Below are 24,603 nucleotides of genomic sequence, written 5' to 3' on the forward strand. Positions count from 1 at the left end.
ATATTTAGTTGTGTTACAACTGAATTCAAAATGGATTAAATATATTTTTCCCCCCCTCACCCATCTACACACAATACCCCATAATGACAAAGTGAAAACATGTTTTTAGAAATTGTTGCTCATTTATTGAAAATGAAGTACAGAAATAATCGCATTTACATAAGTATTCATACTTCTATTTCAAATACTTTGTAGAAGAAGCACCTTTGGCAGCGATTACAGCTGTGGGTCTGTCTGAGTAAGTCTGTAAGAGCTTTCCACACCTGGATTGTGCAACATTTGCCTATTTTTTTCTCCCTGAAATTGCTTTAAGCTCCGTCAAATTGTTTGTTGATCATTGCTAGACAACCATTTTTATATAACTTGCCATAGATTTTCAAGCAGATTTAAGTTCAAACTGTAACTCAGCCACTCAGGAACATTCACTGTCCACTGTAAGCAGCTCCAATGTAGATTTGGCCTTGTGTTTAAGGTTATTGTCCTGCTGAAAGGTGAATTAAACTCAGTGTCTGGTGGAAATCAGACTGAACCAGGTTTTCCTCAAGGATTCTGTCTATGTTTAGCTCCATTACATTTATTTTTTATCCTGAAAAACTCCACAGTCCTTAATGATTACAAGCATACCCATAACATGATGCAGCCACCACTACGCTTGAAAATATGGAGAGTGCTACTCATGAATGTGTTGTATTGGATTTGCTCCAAACATAACACTTTGTATTCGAGACAAAAAGTGAATTGCTAAGCCACATTTTTGCCAGTATTACTTTAGTACCTTGTTCCAAACAGGATGCATGTTTTGGAATATTTGTATTATGTACAGACTTCCTTCTATTCACTCTGTCATTTCGGTAAGTATTGTGGAGTAACTACAATGTTGTTGATCCATCTTCAGTTTTCTCCCATCACAGCCATTAAACTCCGTAACTGTTTTAAAAAGTCACCATTGGCCTCATGGTGAAATCCTTGAGAAGTTTCCTTCCTCCGGCAACTGAGTTAGGAAGGACGCCTGTATCTTTTGTCGTGACTGGGTGCACTGACACACCATCCAAAGTGTAACGAATAACTTCACCACGCTCAAAGGGATATTCAGTGTCTGCTTTTTAAATGTTAACCCATTTACCAATAGGTGCACTTCTTTGCGAGGCATTGGAAACCGCCCTGGTCTTTGTGGTTAAATCTGTGTTTGAAATTCACTGCTTGACTGAGGGACCTTACAGATAATTGTAAGTGTGGGGTACAGAAATGAGGTAGTCATTACAAAAAACCATGTTAAACACTATTATTGCACACAGAGTGAGTCCATGCAACTTATTATGTGACTTGTTAAGCACATTTTTACTCCTGAACTAATTTAGGCTTGCCATAACAAAGAGAGAAATTTGGGGGATGCTTATATTTGTCCTGTTACACACAAGTGTGCAATTGAAATGCGTTTCTTTGCACGTCTCAACTTGCCCTGAGACACCTGTAGGGAGTGGGGTCACGGCCAGGGTCGCCATTTTACAGCGCCCATGGATCAATTAGGGCTAAGTGCGTTGCTCAAATCAAAAATACCCCAAAAAAAGCAGCAGTAACATAACAATATAGAGGCTATATACAGGGGTACAGGTACAGAGTCAATGTGCGGGGGCACCGGTTAGTCGAGGTAATATGTACATGTAGGTAGAGTTTTTAAAGTGACTATGCATAGATAATAACAGTATAGCAGCAGCGTAAGAGGGGGGGGGGGGGGGGGGCAATGCAAATAGTCTGGGTAGTCATTTGATTAGATGTTCAGGAGTCTTATGGCTTGGGGGCAGAAGCTGTTTAGAAGCCTCTTGGACCTAGACTTGGCGCTCCGGTACCGCTTGCTGTGCGGTAGCAGAGAGAACAGTCTATGAGTAGGGTGGCTGGAGTCTTTGACAATTTTTAGGGCCTTCCTCTGACACCGCCTGGTATAAAGGTCCTGGATGGCAGGAAGCTTGGCCTCAGTGACGTAATGGGCCGTACACACTATTCTCTGTAGTACCTTGATGTCGGAGCCCGAGCAGTTGCCATACCAGGCAGAGATAACCCGTCAGGATGCTCTTGATGGTGCAGCTGCAGAACCTTGAGGATCTGAGGACCCATGCCAATTTTTTTTCGTCTCCTGAATAGGTGTTGTCGTTCCCTCTTCACGACTGTCTTGGTGTGCTTGGACCATGTTAGTTTGTTGGTGATGTGGACACCAAGGAACTTGAAGCTCTCAACCTGCACCACTACAGCCCCGTTGATGAGAATGGGGGCGTGCTCGGTCCTCCTTTTCCTGTAGTCCACAATCATTTCCTTTGTCTTGATCACGTTGAGGGAGAGGTTGTTGTCCTTGCACCACACAATCAGGTCTCTGACCTCCTCCCTATAGGCTGTCTTGTCATTGTCGGTGATCAGGCCTACCACTGTTGTATCATCGGCAAACTTAAATGATGGTGTTGGGAGTCGTGCCTGGCCATGCAGTCATGAGTGAACAGGGAGTACGGGAGGGGACTGAGCACGCACCCGAGGAGCCCCCGTGTTGAGGATCAGCGTGGCGGATGTGTTGTTACCTACCCTTACCACCGGGCGGCGGCCCGTCAGGAAGTCCAGGATCCAATTGCAGAGGGAGGTGTTGAGTCCCAGGGTCCTTAGCTTAGTGATGAGCTATGGTGTTGAACGCTGAGCTGTAGTCAATGAACAGCATTCTAAAATAGGTGTTCCTTTTGTCCAGGTGTGAAAGGGCAGTGTGGAGTGCAACAGAGATGGCATCATCAGTAGATCTGTTGGGGCGGTATGCAAATTGGAGTAGGTCTAGGGTTTCTGGGATAATGGTGTTGATGTGAGCCATGACCAGCCTTTCAAAGCATTTCATGGCTACAGACGTGAGTGCTACGGGTCGGAAGTATTTAGGCAGGTTACCTTAGTGTTCTTGGGCACAGGGACTATGGTGGTCTGCTTGAAACATGTTGGCATTACAGACTCAGACAGGGAGAAGTTGAAAATGTCAGTGAAGACACTTGCCAGTTGGTCATCGCATGCTCTGAGTACACGTCCTGGTAACCCGTCTGACCCTGCGGAGAGCGTGATCACACAGTCGTCCGGAACAGCTGATGCTCTCGTGCATGTTTCAGTGTTACTTGCCTCGAAGCGAGCATAGAAGTTATTTAGCTCGTCTGGTAGTCTCGTTTCACTGGGCAGCTCTCAGCCGTGCTTCCCTTTGTAATCTGTAATAGTTTGCAAGCCCTGCCACATCAGACGAGCGTCGGAGCTGGTGTAGTACGATTCAATCTTAGCAAAACAGTCCTGTAGCATCTGCTTCATATGACCACTTTTTTATTGACTGAGTCACTGGTGCTTTCTGCTTTAATTTTTGCTTGTATGCAGTAATCAAGAGGATAGAATTATGGTCAGATTTTCCAAATGGAGGGCGAGGGAGAGCTTTGTACGCGTCTCTTTGTGTTGAGTAAAGGTGGTCTAGAGTTGTTTCCCCCTCTGGTTGCACATTTTGCACAGCAGGAAGTTAGGTCAAACGGATTTAAGTTTCCCTGCATTAAAGTCACCGGCCACTAGGAGCGCCACCTTTGGATGAGCGTTTTCCTGTTTGCTTATGGCTGTGTACAGCTCATTGAGTGCGGTCTTAGTGCCAGCATCGGTTTGTGGTGGTAAATAGACAGCTACAAAGAATATAGATGAAAACTCTCTAGGTAGTGTGGTCTACAGCTTACAGATATTCTACCTCAGGCGAGCAAAACCTTGAGACTTCCTTAGATATAGTGCACCAGCTGCTGTTTACAAATATACATAGGCTGACACCCCTTGTCTGACACCAGAGGCTGCTGTTCTATCCTGCCGATACAGTGCATAACCCGCCAGCTGTATGCTATTCATTTCGTCATTCAGCCACGACTCAGTGAAACATAAGATATTACAGTTTTTAATATCCGGTAGGTAGGATATACGTGCTTGTAGTTCGTCCACTTTATTATCCAGAGATTGTACATTGGCCAATAGTACCGATGGCAAAGGCAGATTAGCCACTCGTCGCCGGATCCTCACAAGGCACCCCAACCTCCGTCTCTTTCCAACCTCCGTCACTTTCTGCGAATGACGGGGATGAGGGCCTGTTCGGGTGTCTGGAGTAAATCCCTCTCATCCGACAAGGGCACAGCGATAGATTTTTCTCCCCACCTTGTCGGCTCTGGTATTCAAACCAGCAACCTTTCGGTTGTACACATTTAGCAATGTTATTGCGGGTATAGCGAAACCTCCCAGACAAGCTCCTCATTAAACAACTTGAGAAGGAGAGATAAGATCAGCTGCTTTCCCTCTTTTCCGTTGTTCTCTATCCCAATTAAAGCTCCAATCTGTACTTTAGGAAGCTGTTCAATGGTCATTTCAATTCTAGAATGGTTGCCAGTGTATAGCTCCAAAATATGGTCAAAACAATCCCTTGGATTTCATGGATTGTTAGTCCAAAACAAGTGAGGTGTGGTGTTTAGTTGTTTTTCGAATCCCAGAATGCAGCTTTAACATACAAGGGACACTGGGAACAAGGAAGGGGCAAAATAAAACAGTGGAAGATGGTGTGTTTTATCCCCAGCCTGTAGCTGTGGGTTCTGAGAAAAGTGTGTTGTGCCAACCGCCAATGTTCACATTCTGTTGCCTGATTAGCAAAAAAGTATTAGGATTGTGTGTATGCTCTGTGTACCGATTTGCATATGCTCCATGTGATTCATATGTGCTTTAAAACCACCTATACGGTGGGTGTTGCAAAATAAGACAGCGATAAATCAAGTGCCACCCACACCACACTTACAAAAGCATCTTTATCTATTATCTGCCAAAGCAAATGGTGGGCGAATTGTATATAATGGTAACAAAACGGTACTTGTTTATTTTCTTATGGCAGCGCGAGGTGCGGCTACACCACCGCTGGTTGGCTCGCGATGAGATAGCGGAGATGCTATCTGCAGCGTTTAGCCGACTGGCTTCCAATGAAAACATTCTGCTGTGTGATGATGTTGTAGCAAGTCCTACACCGCTGACCAACTAGCTACCTGTTAATGAATAAATACGGCCGGTGGATGGATGGATAAATGGTTTGTTTGTCCCCTGTCTGACCTAAATAGATCTTTGGCATATGTATACACTGAGTACACCAAACATTAGGAACACCTTCCTAATAGAGTGACACACCCCTTTTCTGCCCCAATTCATCAGGGCATGGACTCCACACTCTACACTGCCCATGTTGACTGCAATGCTTGTGTCAAGTTGGCTGGATGTCCTTTGGGTGCTGGATAATTCTTGATACACACGGGAAACTGTTGAGCGTGAAAAACCCAGCAGTGTCGCAGTTCTTGTCACAAACCGGTGTGCCTGGCACCTACTACCATACCCCATTCAAAAAGGCACTTAAATCTTGTCACACATACACAATGCATGTCTCAATTGTCTCAAGGCTAAAAAAAACTTCTTTAACCTGTCTCCTCCCCTTCATCTACACTGATTGAAGTGGATTTAACAAGTGACATACAATAACGAATCACAGCTTTCACCTGGTCAGTCTGTCACGGACAGAGCAGGTGTTCTCGATGTTTTGTAGTGTATGTATTGATGTGTGGGTAACTGTCTGTAATGTGGGTAACTGTCAGTAATGTGGGTAACTGTCTGTAATGTGGGTAACTGTCTGTAATGTGGGTAACTGTCTGTAATGTGGGTAACTGTCAGTAATGTGGGTAACTGTCAGTAATGTGGGTAACTGTCAGTAATGTGGGTAACTGTCTGTAATGTGGGTAAACTGTCTGTAATGTGGGTAAACTGTCTGTAATGTGGGTAAACTGTCTGTAATGTGGGTAAACTGTCTGTAATGTGGGTAAACTGTCTGTAATGTGGGTAAACTGTCTGTAATGTGGGTAAACTGTCTGTAGGACCTTTATCTGGTTTTATTCTTTTTAAATTTGTGCAGTTCTGTCCTTGAGCCCTTCTTGTCTATTGGTGTTCTGCATAATTTCATGTTTTTATGTATTGTGTGGACCCCAGGAAGTGTAGCTGCTGCTTCTGCAACAGCTACTGGGGATCCGAAATAAAATACTGACTATTAAGGTTAGGGGAGGTAAAGTAGTCTGCCAGATGGCCTAAAAAGGTCCCAACAGTTAGTATCTAGGGAGCCACGAGGGTAACACCTTTCAGAGCCAACATGCCCCAAAACCCTATAACCATATTTAACCCATGCATAACACATTAATAACCACAAGTTGATGTAGTGACAATGAATAACACGCCTGTAAAGAAGCAGCGTTTAACCGCCTAGAATAAACTGTACAAATGATAGTTTGTCGAGGAACATTAGCGATTGTCACGAGTGCAAACACTGTAGTGAAAAACAACAACTCTTCCATTTGTTTTTATGTAGTCCTATTCAATATAATATGATTAACAGCTATAAATCTAAAGTGAAGTCAGGGGAGTGGAGTGGAGTTGAGAAACACAGAGTAGCATAACAGAGGTGCGTACTAATCACAGTTCATATGGAACATCTCACAGGTGAGGGCTGTCTCAATATTAACCGCAGGACATTTTTCCTGTCTCTCAGTGGTTAGGCCGAGTTAAGTATTATTATTCAGCATGTAACGCTGCTCTGGCATAGCCAACGAAACTCAACTCCATGATTTACGATGTGGGCGGACTGGAGCTCTGACATCACATAAAATGAAGTTAGCAAAAACTACTGATTTCGCCTCCCGAGTGGTGCAGCGGTCTAAGGCACTGTATCGCAGTGCTAGAGGCGTCACTACAGATCCTGGTTCGATCCTGGGCTGTGTCGCAGCCGGCCGCGACCGGGAGACCCATAAGGCGGCGCACAATTGGCCCAGCGTCATCCGGGTTAGGGGAGGGTTTGGCCGGCCGGGATGTCCTTGACTCATCGCGCTCTATCGACTCCTGTGGCGGGCACGCTGACACGGCGGTTGCCAGTTGGACGGCCACCGCTGCTAACTAGAAACTAGGGAAAGACTGTTATGCCCAAAAAAAGGTCCGGTCCCTATATACCCCTACTAATGCTTCATCAAGACACTTTACAGTGAGTCTTTCTGGATATGACTGTCCGATAAAGGTCTCTAGGATGTAGGTTGGAATGTGTCAAAGAAGGGTATTTGCACCTGCCATTTGAGATTTTTTTTTTCTTTTTTTAATGAGTCTGGCAGCAGCTCTACCGTAAGCCAATTTCTCAAGTAGAAATATAAGCCAATGCTTAAAGTTTACATTTGCGATGTGTGAAACAGCACCTTGACTCCAGAGGCAGAGAGGGGGGGAGGAGAAAGAGTGGATGCGAGGGTGAGAAGTGGTGTGTCTGGCCCCATGTTGTTTGGGGGTTTTTCCCCTGCTGAAACAATATCCCCCATAACTTTTTACAGAAAGGAAGCGAGGGAGAGATCAAGAGAGGTGGATGGCGTCACAGGAAACAGAGAAAAGCACCGTCATCGCCAGGACATTGCGCAAGGTTATTACAATCCACTTCTTCCTTGAAATCTCCCACTCCACTGGCCAAAGACAAAGGGGGGGGGGGGGGGCAAGTGTCAACTGCTTGGCGGAAGCAGCAGATTAATTTCAGCCATCAGATCCAAACATAGAGAACTCATTTAACTCAGAGAGAGGACCAGCAGGCAGACAGCACCCCAGGCTAAACCTAAACAGCACAGGGGTGGAGGAACTCTGAATCCTGGGCAACCTGTGTGTGAGAGTAGATGAGCTAATGTTCTTAGAAAAGAGCAATGGAACAAAAGTGGATAGTGTCCTTGAATTTTTTTTGGGGGGGGGGGACACACCGTGAAAGTCGTTTTAAAGTATGAGGAAATGTAAATCATAATTAACAAGCATAAACCAACGCCTGCCAAGGGGAAAGTTTGAGAAGTCTGAGGAACGACAATAAGTTCTCACGGAAATGGTAAGTAGAATAAACAGTGTTAACCCAGATTTATAAACTATCTTGCAACACCGGAACCGTTTGGCCCTAAGTGCCCGTCCCCCACACTTACGCACGCACGCACTCCAACCTCAAACTGGGAGCTTTATCTAATTTCCCATCTGTCCATTAAACCGGGGCACGGACCCAAACTGCTTTAAGTTTCTTACAAACTCCATTAGTGGATATAGGATTAAGCTGTAGTTCTTAATTAACTAAACAAACACGGAAATGTCTCCCTCTTTTACTTGACAACAGTGAGCTGTGGTATGTGTGAATGAGCTAACGCAAATTATTTCCTAACGGGCAAGGCAAACAGGACTGTTGGCTCACAGAGCAGGCACATGGCACCCTGTGACACTTTTCCATGGGAAAATACACACAGCAATTTAAAGAGGCCAATAACATTCAGCGAAGATAGGTTTGGTTCACAAATGACAATTTCACTGGTAAATCCTAGAAAATGCACACACTGGGGAAAATATTAGCCTTCGTAAAACAATGTGTTTGCAAGTACACATAACATACTGCAAGTTACAGTCCTTGCCATATGTATTTGGACAGTGAAGCTAACATTTTTATTTTGTCTCTGCTCAAGCATTTTTGATTTGAGATCAAACGATTGACAAGTGAATAATAAAGTATTTTCATACACATCTTCTTTAGACATAAAAGCACTTTATGTATTGTGGTAAACCGTGGGGCGTTTGGTTTGAGCGCACAGAGATGGACACAGAGACAGGGAGGCTCTAGTCAGGAAAAACGCCTTTACTGGGCAACATAAAATAAACGTAACAAAATAACTTCTCCCTCCTGGTCCGACTCGGGCCCAGTGGAGACCTCTCGCGGCTGGGCATGGGTTGCACAGGCGACAGTGCGCGGAGGGCATGGACTCCTCCCGGCCAGGACAGCTCCACGCAAGCTTCACGGCCACGGCTGGTTCCGTCTGGGCCCCATTCAGCCCCTCATCTCTCTCGGTACCTTTCTTCCCCCTTCCCGCGTCTGCACTCTCTGCCCGGGGTCCTTTCAGCAGGTCCTGGGTGTTCTGGTGGGTCTCCACCGCAGTCAGCAAATCCTCCAAGCTTTGGGGGTCCTGCATACTCGTAGGAGAGGGACCGAACGTACCGATCCAGGACAACCTTATCGATTATTGGGAGGGATAGTACGTCAGTCAGTAGACAGCCCTTGGGTAAGGTGACTCAGGATCTCGCGTTTGAGTCCCTCATAATGCTCTGTCTGGTCAGCGTTCGAGTCGAAGTAGGCCTTCTGGGCCTTCCCGGAGAGGTAGGGTGCCAAAAGGCTGTCCCACTTGGGCTTGGGCCACCCTTCACGCTGCGCTGTCCTTTCGAAGGTGCACAAATACATCTCCACGTCATCTTCCTCCGTTAACTTGACCAGGAACTGACTCGGGCTAGACTCCTATGACGTACCACCTTTCAGCTGGGCTACGTCCGCTACTAATCAGAGGTTTTGTATTGGTTGACACTCTCCCTTAATTGGTGCCGTCAGCATCGGGGTGCCCAGCACAGGTACTCCCAGCAGAGGGAGTCAATATCGCGGCACGTACCTCCCCTCTATCAGCCAACCTCCGGGGGTAGACCTCCCGGGATACCACAGTATCTACTCCCCTTGTTTGACGAAATCATAAGTATTTGGACAAATTAGTGTATTAAAGTAGTCAAAATGTGATTATATGGTCTCATATGCCATGCACTCAATGACTACATCACGCTTGCAACTCTACAAACTCATTTAGGTTTGTTTAGCGTCATGACATTAAAACTGGTGAGGACCGTATAGCAGGTTGGATCGGTTCCTTATGCTATATGTGAGGGAGATGAATAACTAGCAATATGCAGGTCAACAAAATATGATTAGTACGTATCGCACACACCATTTATATTGGTGGCAAATTAGTATATTTCAGCAGTGCATTATGGGAAATAACTTTACAGTTTCAGGAGAATCAGAGGGCTTGATCTAGTAGAATCTACTATAGCTGTATTCCATTCGTTGGTCTATGATGAGCAGTCAAGTCCAGACAGGCCACAGTGTTTCAGATGAGGAATGCAGCATTGGGGCCTCCACAAACACAAACAGGATCCATGCGGTTACTTTCTACTCCAGAGAACTAATTAAAAGCAAGGGGATTTTTCTCTACACACCAAGCAAGGTGGTACACTTTTTAATCAAAACCAGGTGGGGGTTTATATCTACTTTAGATTTTCAGGAAGTGATGTGCCACAGAGGTGATATAAGGAGAGGTGGTTGAATTTACAAAACTAAATGGTGGAGTGCTCAATATGAACATCAAACTTTGCTTGAGAAGGACTCTCTCTGAGAAGAAGGTAGATGACATGGGAGCCACTATGAGGCTTATTAACATGAACCAATACAACTATCACCAACACAACAAGTATAACCACACAACATTAAATCTATTTAGCCAATGCCTTCAGAAACTGATCATACGTCTCGACTTATTTCACATCACAGCCTGAATTCAAAATGGATTTAATTCATTTTTCTCCTCACCCATCTACACACAATACCCCATTATGACAAAATGAAAACATGTTTTTAGAAATGTTTGCAAATATATATACAAAAGTATGTGGACACCCCTTAAATGAGTGGTTTTCGGGTATTTCTGCCACACCCGTTGCTGACAGGTGTTTAAAATCGAGCACACAGCCATGCAATCTCCGTAGACAAACATTGGCAGTAGAATGGCTTTACTGAAGAGCTCAGTGACTTTCAACGTAGGACCGTCATAGGATGCCACCTTTCCAACAAGTCAGTTCGTCAAATGTATGCCCTGCTAGAGCTGCCCTGGTCAAAGTGCTATTATTGTGAAGTGGAAACGTCTAGGTGCAACAACGGCTCAGCCGAGAAGTGGTAGGCTACACAAGCTCACAGAACGGGACCAGCAAGCGCTGTCCTCGGTTGCAATAACGAGTTCAAAACTGCCTCTGGAGGCAACGTCAGCATAATAAACACCTCATCAGGAGCTTCGTGAAATGGGTTTTCCATGGCCAAGCAGCCGCACACAAGCCTGAGATCACCATGCGTAATGCCAAGTGTTGGCTGGAGTGGTGTAAAGCTTGCCCCCATTGGACTGGAAACGCGTTCTCTGGAGTGATGAAGCACACTTTACCATCTGGCAGTCCTACGGACGAATCTGGGATTGGCGGATGCCAGCTTCCTGCCCCAACGCATAGTGCCAACTGTAATGTTTGGTGGAGGAGGAATAATGGTCTGGGGCTGTTATCCATGGTTTGGGCTAGGCCCCTTAGCTCCAGTGAAGGGAAATCTTAACGCTACAGTGTACAATGACATTCTAGACGATTCTGTGCTTCCAACTTTGTGGCAAAAGTTTGGGGAAGGTCCTTTCCTGTTTCAGCATCACAATGCCCCCGTGCACAAAGCGAGGTCAATACACAAATGGCTTGTCGAGATCGATGTGGAAGAACTTGACTGACCTGCACAGAGCCCTGACCTCAACCCCATCAAACACCGTTGGGATGAATTGGAACGCCGACTGCGAGCCAGGCCTAATTGGTGCCCGACTTCGCTAATACTCTTGTGGCTGAATGTAAGCAAGTCCACGCAGCAATGTTCCAACATCTAGTGGAAGCATTCCCAGAAGAGTGGAGACTGTTATAGCAGCAAAGGGGGGACCAACTCCATATTAATGTCCGTGATTTTGGAATGTGATGTCCAACGAGCAGGTATCCACATACACTACATGACTAAAAGTATCACATTTACATAAGTACTCACAACTTTACTTACTTACTTTATTGTCCCCATGGGGAAATTTTGTTGCAGTGTCATGTACACATTTAAAGTGGCGTTAAATACAAAACAAGATTGACAATACAACTTTCAATAACAGTCACGCACAAATAAAAAAATAAAAATTAATAATAGTAAGAAATAAGAAATAAGAAATAAAACATTTAAAACATTAAAAAATGTTAAAAACATTTAAATACAAAAAATTTAAAATTTAAAATTTAAAAAAAAGAAGAAGAAAAGACTAACCTGCTGGCCTTACGGGGTCAATGGGAACATTTGCCCGAGCTATTTAAGAGGGATATCACACCTGGCACAAATGATTGTCTCGTTCTATTTTTCCTGCTGAGGGGTGCCCTATACCTGCGCCCAGAGGGGAGTAATTCAAAGTCCAGGTACAGGGGGTGACTTGGGTCTAAAATTATTTTGTGAGCCTTACGGAGGGCCCTGACCTTAAAGATCTCATCCAGGCCTGTCTGTTTGACTCCAAGTACCTTACTTGCTGTGGTAATAATCCTTCTCAGCATGTTTCTCTGACTGACAGTGGCACTTTGAGTCAATAAACGTTAGAAACGCCTTTGGCAGTGATTACAGCTGTGATTCTTTCTGGGTAAGTCTAAGAGCTTTGCACTAGAGTTGAAGTCGAAAGTTTACATACACTTTTAGGTTGGAGTCATTAAAACTCGTTTTTCAACCACTCCACAAATTTCTTGTTAACAAACTATAGTTTTGGCAAGTCGGTTAGGACATCTACTTTGTGCATGACACAAGTCATTTTTCCAACAATTGTTTACAGACAGATTATTTCACTTATAATTCACTGCATCACAATTCCAGTGGGCCAGAAGTTTACATACACTACAGTTGACTGTGCCTTTAAACAGCTTGGAAAATTCCAGAAAATGATGTCATGGCTTTAGAAGCTTCTGATAGGCTAATTGACATAATTTGAGTCAATTGGAGGTGTACCTGTGGATGTATTTCAAGGGCTACCTTTAAACTCAGTGTCTCTTTGCTTGACATCATGGGAAAATCAAAAGAAATCAGCCAAGACCCCAGAAAAGAAATTGAAGACCTCCACAAGTTTGGTTCATCCTTAGGAGCAATTTCCAAACGCCTGAATGAACCACGTTCATCTGCACAAACAATAGTACGCAAGTATAAACACCATGGGACCACACAGCTGGCATACCGCTCAGGAAGGAGACGTGTTCTGTCTCCTAGAGATGAACGTACTTTGGTGGAAAAAGTGCAAATCAATCCCAGAACAACAGCAAAGGACCCTGGAAAGATGCTGGAGGAAACAGATACAAATGTATCTATATCCACAGTAAAACGAGTCCTATATCGACATACCCGGAAAAGCCGCTCGGTAAGGAAGAAGCCACTGCTCCAAAACCGCCATAGAAAAGCCAGACAACGGTTTGCAACTGCACATGGGGACAAAGATCGTACTTCAAATGTCCTCTGGTCTGATGAAACAAAAATAGAACTGTTTGGCCATAATGACCATCATTATGTTTGGAGGAAAAAGGGGGAGGCTTGAAGGCAGAAGAACACCATCCTAACCGTGAAGCACGGGGATGGCAGCATCATGTTGTCGGGGTGCTTTGCTGCAGGAGGGACTGGTGCACTTCACAAAATAGATGGCATCATGAGGGAGGAAAATGATGTGGATATATTGAAGCAACATCTCAAGACATCAGTCAGGAAGTTAAAGCTTGGTCGCAAATGGGTCTTCCAAATGGACATTGACCCCAAGCATACTTCCAAAGTTGTGGCAAAATGGCTTAAGGACAACAAAGTCAAGGTATTGGAGTGGCCATCACAAAGCCCTGACCTCATCCTGTAGAAAATTTGTGGGCAGAACTGAAAAAGCATGTGCGAGCAAGGAGGCCTACAAACCTGACTCAGTTACACCAACTCTGTCAGGAGGAATGGGCCAAAATTCACCGAACTTATTGTGGGAAGCTTGTGGAAGGCTACCCGAAACGTTTGACCCAAGTTACACAATTTAAAGGCAATGCTACCAAATACTAATTGAGTGTATGTAAACTTCTGACCCACTGGGAATGTGATGAAAGAAATAAAAGCTGAAATAAATCATTCATTTCATGCATGTTAACATTAGAAGCCTACTCCCTAAGTTTGCTTTATTCACTGCTTTAGCACATTCTGCCAACCCGGATGCCTTAGCCGTGTCTGAATCCTGGCTTAGGAAAACCACCAAAACCACTGAATTTTCCATCCCTAACTATAACATTTTCCGCCAAGATAGAACTGCCAAAGGGGCGGCTTTGCAATCTACTGCAGAGATAGCCTATATTGAATTGCTATATTGTAATTACTTCGTCACCATGGCCTATTTATTGCCTTTCCTCTCTTATCCTACCTCATTTGCACATGCTGTTTATAGATTTTTCTACTGTATTATTGATTGTATGTTTGTTTAATCCATGTGTAACTCTGTGTTGTTGTATGTGTCGAACTGCTTTGCTTTATCTTGGCCAGGTCGCAGTTGCAAATGAGGACTTGTTCTCAACTAGCCTACCTGGTTAAATAAAGGTGATTTAAAAAAAATAATTCTCTCTATTATTCTGACATTTCACATTCTTAAAATAAAGTGGTGATCCTAACTGACCTAAGACAGGGAATTTTTACTAGGATTAAAATGTCAGGAATTGTGAAAGACTGAGTTTAAATGTATTTGGCTAAGGTGTATGTAAACTTCAACTGTATATACCGATTATTCATCTAAAATTCTTCAAGCTCTGTCAAATTGGTTATTGATCATTGCTATACAACCACTTCCATGTCTTGCCATAGCTTTTCAGGCAGATTTAATTAAAAACTGTAACTTGGCCACTCAGGAACATTCACTGTCTACTTGGTAAGCAACTCCAGTGTAGATTTGGCCTTGTGTTTCAGGTTATTGTCCTACTGAAAGGTGAATTCATCTCCCAGAATGACTGAAGCAGGTTTTCCTCCTGAAAAACTCCCCATTCTTTAATGATTACAAGCATACAAATACAGGGTTCATACACATTTTGACAGATGAAATTTCAGGACTTTCCCATTACTTTTAACCAAATTTTCATGACCAATCATTGGTGGCATCTCTATGTGTTCATAAAAATAAGGTATTGGCACTAGTCAATGAGTGTCAAATGATGCAAGGCTTATTTATCGCAGTTTTGGTTAAAATAATAAAGATTTATAAAATAATTGTGGACAGGAATACCTTAACAGATACAACAGGAAAAACTGGAGAGAATATTTTATTTTTACATAAGTGCTTTCTTTTTGTGGTCTGACAGTCTGAGTTAAAAACATACATGCAAACCTGAAGAAGTTGTTTCACATGTAAACTTAACTTACTATTTACATTTTTGACTGTCCCGGACAGTGCAGGAGATATTTTCACACACACAAACGCTGATGACACAGCAGGGGGTAGGTAGGGTTAGGAAAAATCTCATGCTCTTGGAAGACACACACACACGAACCCTGAACAATTTGTTTGTTTGACATTGAAACTTAACTTGCTATTCACATTTCACAGTCCAGGAGCTAAAATGGAACACACACACGATGATGACACAGCAGCGGTAGGGTTAGGACAACCCTCATGCCCCTGGAAAACACACACACACAACTTTCAGTCCGATAAACTGAACACTCACATAGCATAAGTGCTTCTTTCTTCTTGAATGTCCACAAGAGATAAACTGAACAGTATTTTGCCAGCTTTAGTTTTTCATTGCTACAAGTTTCTCTTTGATCTGTTTTTCAATCTCCGGCAGAGATGCCTTCTCTTTTGCAGTACGTCAGAAACGGAGGGATTTTGCGATGCAAGTCAGTTTGCTTGTAGCATCTGCCTTCTCTGCATATTCCTCAACTGATTTTTCAAGAGCCTTGATATCAGATCCCAACCTGGCCCTTTTCTTCTTCAAGTCGTCCAGCTCATCAATGAGACCCTTTTTCTTCAGGTCGATGACTTGTCTCTCCTTCAGTCTTTTCTTCTCATCCAAGCACCCATGGTACCTCAGCCTTGCTCCTGCGGCTGACATCAACAGCTCTTTGGTGATCTGTAGATTACTTTGTCTGTTTACAGAAACGTACTCTCTGTACAGAAAATGTCCACGTCAAAAGAGACATGGCATAAACAGTTCAAACAGACACACAAACAATTCATGAAAACGACAGCGTACCTGTAACTTGGTTATACCCCCAACGTCTCTGACGTGATCAACAATGAGCCTCAGAGCCAATAGTGTGTTCTCCTTCTGATTCTCTACCACAACCTCCTTATTGATTGAGTCACCTCTCCACACTAGCCTGTCCATAAGACAGGACAAGCAGCATCTGAACAACATCCCACAGCCTGGAGAAGGCATCTTTTGACCCCATGGTCTCCTGCACCAGTGTGTTCACCCGGTTTGTCTTGGGGTCAAACTCGCCGAAGCTGGCTTGGAGTGCAGCAGCATCAACAAAACTCTGAACTCTCTCAGAACATCAAGAGAGTAGTATTCTCTATCTCAACAAGCAGTATTCTCTATCTGTGGTACACACAGCTGTTTGGATATTGCCATCCATCTTGGCTCAAAGCACTGCATGCTTCTTACCATATGGTGGTGCACTGGAGCCTTCTTCATTACCATCTCCAGCAGTGTGATCACGAGTCTCTTGTAGTCTATCTTGATCTCCAGCACATGCCTCTCTGTAATCTTTCTGGGAGATTTGAGTTGATTGAGGGTTGTTTCTGGTGCAAATCCAGTGTTAAATCATTGAACTGTCCTTGCGCTGACTGCTGTCCTCAAATGGAACTTGGAGGAGCTTCAGTGTTGAGGTGGCTTCTTTCAGGGTGTTTTCCTTCACAACCGTTCCATGAGCTGTGAGCTAATGAATATTGTTCTTTAGTTTAAGCTCGGATAGGAAACTTGGATTCTAGATTACATATTAACATATGTGTACATTAATGGAATGAAACCTAAAACAGTGCAAATAAATCACAATGTGACAATTGTTTGATTAATACTTTATTTTAGTAAACAGCACTAGGAATGATCCTTTCTGTCCCATGTATTTTGAAGACAAAACACCGTAAATACTGTATCAATCGTATCACACACACATACAAAATGTGGTCAACTTATCAATAATTATCCATATTTCTTTACCTTTCATCATTTTTAACATGTCCTCACTCAGGAAGGGCAGTATGGGTTTGTCCGTTTGGTACATGGTGAGGAAGGGGGTGATTTGTCTGGCTACGCCATTGAAGATGCCCACTTTCACAGGGAAAGCAGCACAGCTGTCATTCACTAAGTCAAAAGACTTGCACTTTGGATTGGGTAGTTCTCCTTTTCTCACCATCTCCACGTACTGTTTCCCGTGAGGCCAGAGCAGCAGTACGCAGCCTGAAACATGAGAAACAAGATTCTCTGGTCTGATGAAACCAAGATGGAACTCTTTGGCCTGAATGCCAAGCATCACGTCTGGAGGAAACCAGACACTGCTCATCACTTGGCCAATACCATCCCTACGGTGAAGCATGGTGGTGGGAGCATCATGCTGTGGGGATGTTTTTCAGCGGCCGGGACGGGGAGACTTGTCAGGATCGAGGCAAAGATGAACAGAGCAAAGTACAGAGAGATCATTGATGAAAACCTGCTCCAGATACTCAGCATCTCAGACTGGGGCTAAGTTTCACCTTCCAACAGGACAACGGCCCTAAGCACACAGCCAAGACAACGCAAGAGTGGCTTCGGGACAAGTCTCTGAATGTCCTTGAGTGGCCCAGCCAGTACCCGGACTTGAACCTGATCGAACATCTCCCCTGATTGTTTTCTCAACAACATTGATGCCCTGAATTTAGCAGGCGCTATCGACAGATCTGTTGGAAAAAGTTGTGATGGGCTACTTTATGTACACACCACGGTCAGTGTGAACCGGAGTGACTTGACACAACACTGGCTAAACAAGATGTAGCTACAAACAAAATGGAGTTAAATGGTTTCAGTCTGCCGTAAGGGGTTCATCCATGTATACGGGTAAGTGTCTAGCTACATTTTCAGATAAAACTTTCCAAATTTTGTCAAAGTCATTTTTATGGCAAGCTAAAGCGAACTGTTATCTATCAAACTTTAGCTTGATGGCTCGCTAGCTAACATTACATTTATGATCTGTGGAGTAATATTATTCAAATCAGAACCCATTTGCATTGCTAGTTATAGCCTAATGTTAGCTAGCTAACATTGGACCTAGTTTGCTAGCTTTAGCTCCCTGCAGATTTATACTACAGCTATGACAATATTTGTATTGGTAGTAGGTCCCGTGTGGCTCAGTTGGTAGAGCATGGCGCTTGCAACGCCAGGGTTGTGGGTTCAATTCCCACGGGGGGACCAGGGTTCAATTCCCACGGGGGGACCAGGATGAATATGTATGAACTTTCCAATTTGTAAGTCGCTCTGGATAAGAGCGTCTGCTAAATGACTTAAATGTAAATGTAGTAGTATCAGTTCGGATTATGCCGATTCCCTGTTTAGCTAGCTACATGTCTAAATAAAAAAAACTCAATTTTGGCCGGATTATTACATGACCCAATAAATTAGCCAGGTGTGTCTGGTGGTGACTATGGCCATCTATTGTATTTCATGAACATGTGTACATGTCTAGACAATAGAGACCCATCCACTTAGCTAAATGTGGCTGGGGGAGGTGGTTATATCATTTCCTTCACATGACCCCATCAAATTAGACAAGTGTGTCAGGTAAGCGTCATCTAATAATGATAAAAATATTTTATCTGGACACTTTGTTTTTGATATTGCTACTATGCAAGTAACCACTTTACTGTACCACTTACACCTTCTGTATCCTGTGCATGTGACAAATAAACGTATATTATATTTGATATAGCGTGTGAATCCTTAAAGAGATGGGTGGGGCTAAGGCTTAAGAGGGTGTGAACGATGCTGAATGGGTGTAGACAAAGAGCTCTCCAGTAGGTCCACCAAAACACTCAAGGGATATTTTCTCAAAAGTGGGGTTACAAGTTTATAAACTTTCAAAGCAGAATTACTTCCCCATTATTCCTTAACTACATTGTATGATATACCATTTTCTTATCTCGGAGTCTCTACTTTCATCCAATGTAAAAAATAAAAACATTTCAAATTTTGCTACATAAGACCGAATCGACAATGTCGGTCACATAGTTGGGCGGTTACGATTGGGTTATTAACGATTGCGGGCGGGTGAACAAACAGCTGACCCGCGCACCACTAGAAGATGCATACCTATTAGGGCTGGGAATTGCCAGGCACCTCACGATACAATATAATCACAATACTTAGGTGCTGATATAAGATGTTCTATGTTTTCAGGATATAGAGCAGAAACTGGTGCAAAAGGAACATGAACCATCAGAGACTAAAAATTATGTTATAAAATATTGGCTTCTACAGTGCAACAGGAACATATTCAGACCCCTTCACTTTTTCCACATTTTGTTACTTTAGTTTTTTCCCCCTCAATCTACACACAATACCCCATAACAACAAAGCAAAAACAGGTTTCTAGACATTTTTGAAAATGTATTTAAAGAAAATAATGAAATATCACATTTACTTAAGTATTCAGACCCTTTATCACATTCTTCTCTGCAGATCCTCTCAGTCTCTGTCAGAATGGATGGGGAGCGGCGCTGCAGTTATTTTCCGGTCTCTCCAGCCTCTCAAGGAGATTCAGAGACTTGTCCCGAAGCCACTCCTGCGTTATCTTGGCTGTGTGCTTAGGATAGTGGTCCTGTCGGAAGGTGAACCTTCGCCCCAGTCTGAGATGCTGAGCACTCTGGAGCAGGTTTATCAAGGATCTCTGTACTTTGCTCCGTTCATCTATCCCTCGATCCTGACTAGTCTCCCAGTCCCTGCCACTGAAAAACATCCCCAAGGCTGCCACCACCATGCTTCACCGTAGGGATGGTGGTGGCCTAGTGATGAGCAGTGTCTGGTTTCCTCCGCATGTGACGCTTGGCATTCAGGCCAAAGAGTTCAATCTTGGTTTCATCAGACCAGAGAATCTTGTTTCTCATGGTCAGAGTCCTTTAGGTGCCTTTTGGCAAACTCCAAGTGGTCTGTCATGTGCCTTTTACTGAGGAGTGTACATACTTCCGTCTGGCCACTCTACCATAAAGGCTTGATTGGTGGAGTGCAGCAGAGATGGTTGTCCATCAGATTCTTGGTCACCTCCCTGACGAAGGCCCTTTTCCCCCTGACCGAGCGGCCATCTCTAGGATGAGTCTTGGTAGTTCCAAACTTCTTCCATTTAGGAATTATGGAGGCCACTGTGTTTTTTGGGACCCTCAATGCTGCAGAAATGTTTTGGTACCCTTCCCCAGATCTGTGCCTCGACACAATCCTGTCTCGGAGGTCTACGGACAATTCCTTTACCTGATGGCTTGGTTTTTGCTCTGACATGCACTGTCAACTGTGGAACCTTATATAGACAGGTGTGCGCCTTTCCAAATCATGTCCAATCAATTGAATTTACCACAGGTGGACTCAAATCAAGTTGATCAATGGAAACAGAATGAACCGGAGCTCAATTTGAGTCTCATAGCAAAGGGTCGGAATACTTATGTAAATAAAAAGGTATCTTATTTTTTTACACATTTGCAAAAATATCTAAAAACATGTTTTTGCTTTGTCATTATGGGGTAGTGTGTAGATTGAGGGAAACAAATGATTTAACTTCTTATGGCTGCAGGGCAGTATTGAGTAGCTTGGATGGTGCACAGAGGTGCCCATTGTAAACTGCCTGCTCCTCAGTCCCAGTTGCTAATATATGCATATTGTTATTCGTATTGGATAGAAAACACTCTGAAGTTTCTAAAACTGTTTGAATTGTTTCTGAGGTGGCAGATTTTCAACCAAGCTCTCATTGAAATTACAGCGAGATATTGATGAGTTTTCACTTCCTACGGCTTCCACTAGATGTCCACAGTCAATAGAACTTTGTCTGATGACTCTAATGTGAAGGGGGGCCTGAAGGAGACAGGAATTACTAATCACTGCCATGAGGTGACCACGCATTGAACACGTGCCTTCACATGAGGAGGACCTCCGTTCCACCGCTCTTCTGAAGTCAATCTAATTCTCCGGTTGGAACGTTATTCAAGATGTATGTTAATACATTTTAGAAAATAAGGCTGTAACGTAACAAATTGTGGAAAAAGGGAAGGAGTATGAATACTTTCCGAATGTACTGTATGTTATCTTGAGATATAAACACATCACTATATTATTATCGTGGCAAAACATGTCAGCTGTATCAGAATTGGCCTTCATTTGCAAGATGTCATTTTTAAGTCTTTATTAAATGCTACACAGAGTGCACCAGTTTCACTAGCATGGGGTTAACTCAACATAAATTAGATCATCATCAAGATTAGCTCATACAAAATCAGACAATCTCCTGCCATGGCCTGGTGTGCTTTGGCAGCATAACGAAGACACGCACGCACGCACACACAATCTTAAATCAATCTGTCTGGGGAATATTTTCCTGACTCTGTGGAGTGATGATTGGCCTTGTCCTACTTTAACTGGCAGGGATTGCAATGCACTCTAAACCCAGATGCTTGTAAGGACAAGATTCCGGACACACGTTTCAGCGCAAAAAGGCCTGTCACTATTCTAGGGACCGCAGGACAACTCTGTCACTCATCCAAAACCATAGGCTTCTGAACTTCTGTCCTGAGGCTACTCAAGCTACATGTTTTCATTCTGTCTCAGGGCCTGTATTAACATAGGCCTTTCCACTCACAGCCCGTCAGAGCTCAGTTTCTCCGCTTCCCAGCGCAGTATGGTTTTTGACTGACAGACGTTATAAACTTGAGCACCGCACACGACAAGATGCCCCTATCCCTCCCACTAATTGGGCTACTTTTGCACATTTGTTGTTGACAAGAGAGGGAAATGCTGTAAATTGAGGGGAGTCGACGGGTTCTGAAAGATGAGATGTTGAGGATTATAATAAATACCGCTTTGACGTCATACAGGCAAAACCCCACACCCTTGAGTCCAAATGTGCATTTCATATTTCCAAACTCATGTCATTTACAGTATCAACGTTCATGATCATTGTGTTTGATTCACAGTTACAAGGATAAAATGCGTTATAATCTAATCAAATTTAGCAAAATGCTTGTGTTCTTATCTCCAACAGTGCAGTAGTATCTAACAATTCACAACAACACACATCTAAAAGTAAAAGAAAGGAATTAGGAAATATATAAATATTAGGACGAGCAGTCGGAGTGGCATTGACTAAAATACCATATATACATATGAAATGAGTAAAGCAGTATGTAAGCGTGATTAAAGTGACTAGTGTTCTATTATTAAAGTGACCAGTGATTTCATGTCTATGTACATAGGGCAGCAGCCTCTAAGGTGCAGGGTTGAGTAACCGGGTGGTAGCCGGCTAGTGATTGCTATTCAAAAGTCTGATGGCTTTGAGATAGCTGTTTTTCAGACTGGCTGCATCACCGCTTGGTATGGCAACTGCATGGCGCTACAGAGGGTAATGCGCAGTGGTGTAAAGTACTTAAGTAAAAATACTTTAAAGTACTACTTAAGTAGTTTTTTTTGGTATCTGTAGTTCACTATTTTTGGCTACTTTACCTTTTGTTTTACTACATTCCTAAAGAAAATGATGTACTTTTTACTACATACATATTCCCTGACACCCAAAAGTACTCGTTACATTTTGAATGCTTATCAACCCAGGAAAATGGTCCAATTCACACACTTATCAAGAGAACATCCCTGGTCATCCCTACTACCTGATCTGGCGGATTCACTAAATACAAATGCGTTGTTTGTAAATATGTCTGAGTGTTGGAGTGTGCCCCAGCTATCTGTAAATTTAAAAAACAAGAAAATCGTGCCGTCTGGTTTGCTTAATATAAGGAATTTGAAATGATTTATACTTTTACTTTTGATACTTACGGTCATTTTATCAATTACATTTACTTTTGATACTTAAGTATATTTAAAAACCAAATACTTTTAGACTTTTACTCAAGTAGTATTTTACTGGGTGACTCACGTTAATAGAAAATGACTCAAGTAAAAGTATCTTTACTTTTACTCAAGTATGACAATTGGGTACTTCTTCAAATCAAATCAAAGTGTATTTGTCATGTGCGCTGAATACAACATGTGTAGACCTTACAGTGAAATGCTTACTTACAGGCTCTAACCAATACTGCAAAAAATGTATTAGGTGAACAATAGGTAGGTAAAGAAATAAAACAGTAAAAAGACAGGCTAGCGAGGCTATAAAAGTAGCGAGGCTACATACAGACACCGGTTAGTCAGGCTGATTGAGGTAGTATGTACATGTAGATATGGTTAAAGTGACTATGCATATATGATGAACAGAGAGTAGCAGTAGCGTAAAAAGAGGGGTTGGCGGTGGTGGGTGGCGGGACACAATGCAGATAGCCCGGTTAACCAATGTGCGGGAGCACTGGTTGGTCGGTCCTATTGAAGTAGTATGTACATGAATGTATAGTTAAAGTGACTATGCATATAAGATAAACAGAGAGTTGGGGGGGGGATACACAATGCAAATAGTCTGGGTAGCCATTTGATTACCTGTTCAGGAGTCTTATGGCTTGGGAGTAAAAACTGTTGAGAAGCCTTTTTGTCCTAGACTTGACACTCCGGTACCGCTTTACATGCGGTAGTAGAGAGAACAGTCTGTGACTGGGGTGGCTGGGGCGTTTGACAATTTTTAGGGCCTTCCTCTGACACCGCCTGGTGTTGAGGTCCTGGATGGCAGGCAGCTTAGCCCCAGTGATGTACTGGGCCGTACGCACTACCCTCTGTAGTGCCTTGCGATCAGAGGCCGAGCAATTGCCATACCAGGCAGTGATGCAACCGGTCAGGATGCTCTCGATGTTGCAGCTGTAGAACCTTTTGAAGATCTCAGGACCCATGCCAAATCTTTTTAGTTTCCTGAGGGGGAAAATAGGCTTTGTCGTGCCCTCTTCACGACTGTCTTGGTGTGTTTGGACCATTCTAGTTTGTTGGTAATGTGGACACTAAGGAACTTGAAGCTCTCAACCTGCTCCACTACAGCCCCGTCGATGAGAATGGGGGCGTGCTCAGTCCTCCTTTTCCTGTAGTCCACAATCATCTCCTTAGTCTCGGTTACATTGAGGGATAGGTTGTTATCTTCCTGTTGTCTTCCACCACTGGTACTGTGTATGGCCTAGTACATCACTGGGGGGCATTTCCTGTAGTCAACCACCCACTCCACGGTTTTGACTGTGTTGAGTATTTTTCGGTTTTGACTGTGTTGAGTATTTTTCGGTTTTGACTGTGTTGACTGTGTTGACGGTTTTGACGGTTTTGACTGTTGAGTATTTTTCAATTAAAAAATGTGCATGCAAACGAGTTCTCTCTCGTTGAATGACAACAAAGACTTTAATGAAGAATCCCTACTGTTGGCCAATCACCGACAAAGGGGCGTAGACTTCGGCTCCGAACTTCAGCTTGCCTCCAGAAAAAATGTAGTGTGCCCGAACATCACCGAAGTCCAAAACAAACAAAGACATCAAAACGTTGTCATAATATATGCACGAACTCTACCAAACTGTTTCAGCTGGGAAGAAAGCATACACCTTTAGTCTACACCTGTTGTTTACGAAGCATGTGACAAACATTTTATTTGGATAAAGTTCCAGGGACACACAGTTGTTCAAGGGAGAAGGAGACACACACAAACACTTAGGCTACTTCAAGGACCATGATGCTTCAAATAGATCGTAAACA

The 24,603-nt window shown here is 43.4% G+C and overlaps 1 protein-coding gene across 1 annotated transcript in view; it reads right to left on the bottom strand.

The window, feature by feature from the left end:
• Positions 1–24,603, bottom strand: part of LOC120017535 (regulator of microtubule dynamics protein 2-like) — a 68,539-nt gene that overhangs the window by 5,229 nt on the left and 38,707 nt on the right. The window lies entirely within an intron of this gene.

Source organism: Salvelinus namaycush, chromosome 22 (assembly GCF_016432855.1).
Source record: "Salvelinus namaycush isolate Seneca chromosome 22, SaNama_1.0, whole genome shotgun sequence".
Classification (NCBI taxonomy): Eukaryota; Metazoa; Chordata; class Actinopteri; order Salmoniformes; family Salmonidae; genus Salvelinus; species Salvelinus namaycush.